This window comes from Mastomys coucha, unplaced genomic scaffold (genome assembly GCF_008632895.1).
Source record: "Mastomys coucha isolate ucsf_1 unplaced genomic scaffold, UCSF_Mcou_1 pScaffold23, whole genome shotgun sequence".
Taxonomy (NCBI): Eukaryota; Metazoa; Chordata; class Mammalia; order Rodentia; family Muridae; genus Mastomys; species Mastomys coucha.
In genome coordinates this window covers 55,033,211-55,038,615 of record NW_022196906.1, presented here as the reverse complement: position 1 = coordinate 55,038,615, position 5,405 = coordinate 55,033,211, and the positions used below count along the sequence as shown (strand labels likewise).

Here is a 5,405-nt window from a genome sequence, read left to right as displayed (position 1 = left end):
TCTCTCTCTCTCTCTCTCTCTCTCTCTCTCTCTCTCTCTCTCTCCTTATCTGTCTGTCTGTCTGTCTATCCCAGTGTTTGTCTGGATGTCTACAGAGAGTGCATTTTCCATGGCTTGTTCTTTTCACTTTATAAAAAAAAAAACTTTTGGTGTGTGGAGCTTTCAGGTCTGATGGCATCGTCTGTGACTTGTCCCCTCTGTCATCAGTGTCTTCTGTGTCCTGTCTGAGGACTCTTCTTCCCATTGCAAAGTCATGACTGTGTTATCCAGTGTTCCTTCTAGAAGGTTTACAGCTGAATCTCTTCTTTCAGGACTATGAGCTACCTTTAATTAACTTCTTGTATGCTATAAGATAGGGGAGAGTTCATTTTATCCACATATGGCTGTCTGTTTTCTTGGCTATGTTTTATTGAAAAGACCTATTTCTCCATGAAAATGAACTGTCATGTTTATCAAATTAAGTGCTAATTAAAATGAGCCTCTCTGGAGCCTCTCTTCTCTTCTACTTGCCAGTCTACCTCTGTGCTCAAAGCATTCCCTATAGACTTAGGCTTTATGATACTGTGACATTTGCAGCGTATTTTCTTTGTATAACTTTCCTTTTAGGACATAAGAATGTTGTATAAAGAACATGGTGGGTAATCCACAAGCACTCTTTCAGTCACCATTAAAACTTCTCTGGAATAGGCTGCCCCATTGCAGGTTTGATATCTGTATTTTTTCCAGGTGGTATGCAAGTGTGAAGATAATTATAAATTTTATTAACACTTATGGGAACATTCTGTATCAGCATTTTCATAAAGAAATTTTCTTTCTACTAAAGCCCTCAGAATATAGTGCAGGCTGTCTCGTCACATTGTTTATATCTTAATCTCTATAACTTCTGTCATTGTAATTCTCCCAGGTGCATCTCTGCATCTTACTGCCTCCATAGTTATACCTTGAAATTAACTCTTTAAAATGCAATCTTGTATTTAATCGGATTTTCAGTCTTAACTAGCGAGTTCTCAGTAATTATCGTTTTGTCTTCTAGGGTCTGTGCATCACACTTTCCATAAACTTCCCAGCTTCCTCACTCCTGGTGCTGTGCTTTACTGTCTCCTGTAAGCTTTTTTTTTTTTTTTTATTAATTTATTTTATGTGTATGAGTACACTGTAGCTGTACAGATGGCTGTGAGCCATCATGTTGCTGCTGGGAATTGAACTCAGGACCTCTGCTAGCTCCGGCCCCGCTTGCTCTGGCCCCATCTTCAGACACACCAGAAGAGGGCATCAGATCCATCACGGATGGTTGTGAGCCACCATGTGGTTGCTGGGATCCGAACTCAGGACCTTTGGAAGAGCAGTCAGTGCTCTTACCTGCTGAGCCATCTTGCCAGCCCCTCTCCTGTAAGCTTTAAGTGTAGACATTTGTAGTCTGCACTGAGGTCATTCTCTCTGCTCCACCTTAGCAGTTCTTCGCACCTTGGTGAATTACTATGGGAAGTTTTTCTGTGGAAGTTAGTGGTTTGTGATAATCAGACACAATGAAACTTGAGAGACTCTGGCTCTCCCCACAGCTTAGCTAGGAGGCTTAGAGGGTTGCATGTCAGGCAAAACTTTTGTCAAGTTTTTTTTTAGACCTGGCTTGTGATGTAAGTTTCAGGTACACATTCAAATACAGGAAGGCCGTTGATTGTGAGATGGAAGTACTGAGTCACTTTCCTCATAGCGATTAAAGCAGTGCTTCTAGAGCATAAGGGGGAAGCTACCCTGTTAGCATCAGCACCCACTTCTAGTCTGCCTCCTTGAGGTTTCTCCTGGGTGGGATTACGACAGTACATGTATGAAAATCGGATCAGAAAAGCAGGATACAGCTAGATTTATTGATATCAATTGCCATAGAGAGGGTAGGAAACTGTAAAAGCAGCTAAGAATATTAATGCCTTTCAGAAACATGAGCAGATACTGGCTGGGCTTTTTGGCATTTAGATAAATGTATGGTTAAAATGGTGTATAGATGGCTTAGTAGTCACAGCCCTTGGCTAACATATGTGTGTCTGTTCCAAAGTGAAGGCTGTAGCAGGTAACTTGGAATTCATTTAGTCTTTTAATGAAAAGGAATATTGTTTTCTTTTCTCTTTTTCCTGTTCTCAAACATGCTTGATAAGTCCATTTATAACTTTTCAAAATTGAAATAATTTCTGCTAAGTATATTGTATCCTGACTTTTTTAAAATAACAGAAACAAGAATAAAGATTGTTTTCTTCCAGTCCTCTTTGTCCTCTTTGCTGCATTGCCACACCCTGTGTCTTCATCTTGCTTCCTCCTTATTTCTCTATAGGAAGAGTCACTAAAAATAGCCTGAGTAATAGACGTTCCATACAGGCAGATTGCTGAGTCATGAGTAATGGATGTTCTATACAGGCAGATTGCTGAGTCATTCAGTTCTGTTACAAAGTTAGGGAATATGGAGGACACTGTTGAACAGAGGAGATGACTTCTTTATCTGCAAAGTCATTATTGTTTAGAAAAATAAGGATTTCTAATCCTCTTATCAGTCTTAGAGTTCATAATTTCATTCAGCTCTATTTTTTTTTTTTCTTTTTCGAGACAGGGTTTCTCTGTGTAGCCCTGGCTGTACTGGAACTCACTCTGTAGACCAGGCTGGCCTCGAACTCAGAAATCCGCCTGCCTCTGCCTCCCAAGTACTGGGATTAAAGGCATGCACCACTACCGCCTGGCCCATTCAGCTCTATTTTTAACAGTATTATATTTTTAAACTGTTGAATTCCTTAAATCATACTTCAGAAGTCTGTTGAATACGATTTCCAGTAGATTTTAAGTACAATAAACTTAAGATGATGAGCAGATTAATAATATGGCCTGTAAATATTTCTGTAGGTATCAACATTTTCTTTTCATGCTTATGTATAATATTCTAGCTGTGCCATAACAGTTCTCTGCCTGTGAAATAGTTACCTCCAGAAGAGATGTGCTACAACTGTTGAGTCCTTGCTGATAAAATGAACATGTCTTTTCCTTCAAGAGAAAAGGCTTGAGCATCCCTATAGAATTTCAACCACCATTTCTCCTTCCTCCTTCATTTCAAAATGCTTAAATCATAGCTTGGTGCCAAGCACATTAATGGATGAATCCTACCACCAGAATTGACAAAGCACAGCTTAAAGTCCACTACCTCAGTGTAGTCTTGGTCTGGGTTCTGAAGGTGAAGGCAGGATATTTATTGACAGCCAGACAAAGGAATCCGATACCAAATGTCAGCCCTGAAATCATATACATACAAGTAATGTTATAGCAACTGAGCCAGTTGTATTTATATACTTAGGAATATACATATGTAACAATAGTTAAAGAAAAAGAAGCTATGAGTTTGAGAAGTATCCATGAGAAGGTTTCCAGGGAGGAAAGGGAAGTGGGAAATGATGTAATGACATTTAAGTTTCAAAACTTAAAAAATTATTTGAACAACAATAAAAACAACTTAAGCAATCTTAAAAAGAAAATTTAGATGTTTTACAAAAGATTTATTTAAAAAAAAGAAACTCAGGTGTTAAGGGTCTGGAGAGACAACTCTTTGGTTATGAGCACTGGCTGCTCTGCTAGAGGACTCAGGTCGGTTTTCAGCACCCAGCTGGGTGCTCATAACTGGCTGTAACTCTAGTTCTGGGGATACAATGCTTTTATCTAACCCTTAGGGGCATGAGGCATGCACCTGGTCTGTCAGCACACAGGAAGGCAAAACACTCAAACACAAAGAGTGAGGCTGCGGTAACTCTCAGGAGCTGCATGGCTGCCTTCAGTCTCCAGTGGGTGACAGCAGTGCTTGTGCCCAGGTAGATCCAGGAGGAGTCTGGGGTCAGAGAGTGGAGAGAAGGCTTTAGGAGAGATGAGAAAGCAGTAGCCATTTCCTGTGGGAAACACAGTCCTGGGAAGCCCGCACTCCTCCTTAAGGGAAGTCAGAGAGAGGTGATGATTCTGTTGCTCCACCATGTTCATAGCAGCCTGACTTATAACCAGAAGCTGGAAACCACCCAGATGTCCCTCAATGGAGGAATGGATACAGAAAATGTGGGCCATTTATACAATGGAGTACTACACAGCTATTAAAAACAATGAATTTATGAAATTCTTAGGCAAATAGATGGAACTAGAAAATATCATCCTGAGTGAGGTAACCCAATCACAAAAGAGCACACGTGGTATGCACTCTCTGATAAGTGGATATTAGCCCAATAGCTCAGAATAGCCAAGATACAGTTCACAGATCAAATGAAGCTCAAGAAGAAGGAAGACCGAAGTATGGATACTTCGGTCCTTCTTAGAAGGGGGAACAAAATACCCATGGGAGGAGATACAGAGACAAAGTGTGGAGCAGAGACTGAAGGAAAGACCATCCAGAGACTGCCCTACCTGGGGATCCTTCCCATATACAGTTACCAAACACAGACACTACTATGGATGCCAACAAGTGCTTGCTGACAGGAGCCTGATATAGCTGTCTCCTGAGAGACTCTGCCAGTGCCTGACATATTTAGAGGTGGATGCTCTTGGCCATCTATTGGACTGAGCACAAGTCCCCAATGGAGGAGCTAGAGAAAGGATAGAAGGGGCTTGCAGCCCCATAGAAGGAACAACAATATGAACCAACCAGTACCCCCAGAGCTCCCAGGGACTAAACCACCAACCAAAGAGTACACATGGAGGGACCCATGGCTCCAGCTGCATATGTAGCAGAAGTTGGCCTTGTTGAACATCAATGGGAGGAGAGGCCTTTGGTTCTGAGAAGGCTCAATGGCCCAGTGTAGAGGAATCCCAAGACAGGGAAGTGGGAGTGGGTGGGTTGGTGAGAATGGGATAGGGGGTTTTTGGAGGGGAAACCAGGAAAGGAGATAACATTTGAAATGTAAATAAAGAAAATATCTAATTAAAAAAAGAAAAGAAAAAGAGATGATTCTAGAAGTTTGCCAACTTACACACCCCATCGCTCATCGGGGGAGACAGGGAGATTGGTCTGCTGTCCTGTTTTCTATATTTTTACTTCTACCATGGAAAGATATAGAAACTACTGCCTCACTTTATGGATCAGGGTTTCAGAGAGGCCTGGGAATAACTGTTAATACAGAAGACTCTGTACTGGAAATGAAATGGTTTTACATGGGAAGTCTAAAAAGCCTCTGAGGCTGTGTGGCCATCCAGACAGCCCACCCTCCACCCTCCATCCTGACAGCCCACCCTCCACCCTGACAGCCCACCCTCCACCCTCCACCCTGACAGCCCACCCTCCACCCTGACAGCCCACTCAGTACTGCACCTGCAGCAGCCTCATGCGCTGCCTTCTCTACACTATGTAATTTTTTTTTCAGTTATCTGGCCTAAATCTTTTAGTATTGGCTAACATTTAA

General features: G+C 41.8%; 1 protein-coding gene across 5 annotated transcripts in view; it reads left to right on the top strand.

Annotated features, from left to right (window-relative positions):
• Window positions 1-5,405, top strand: part of Lrrc49 (leucine rich repeat containing 49) — a 119,292-nt gene that overhangs the window by 33,558 nt on the left and 80,329 nt on the right. The window lies entirely within an intron of this gene.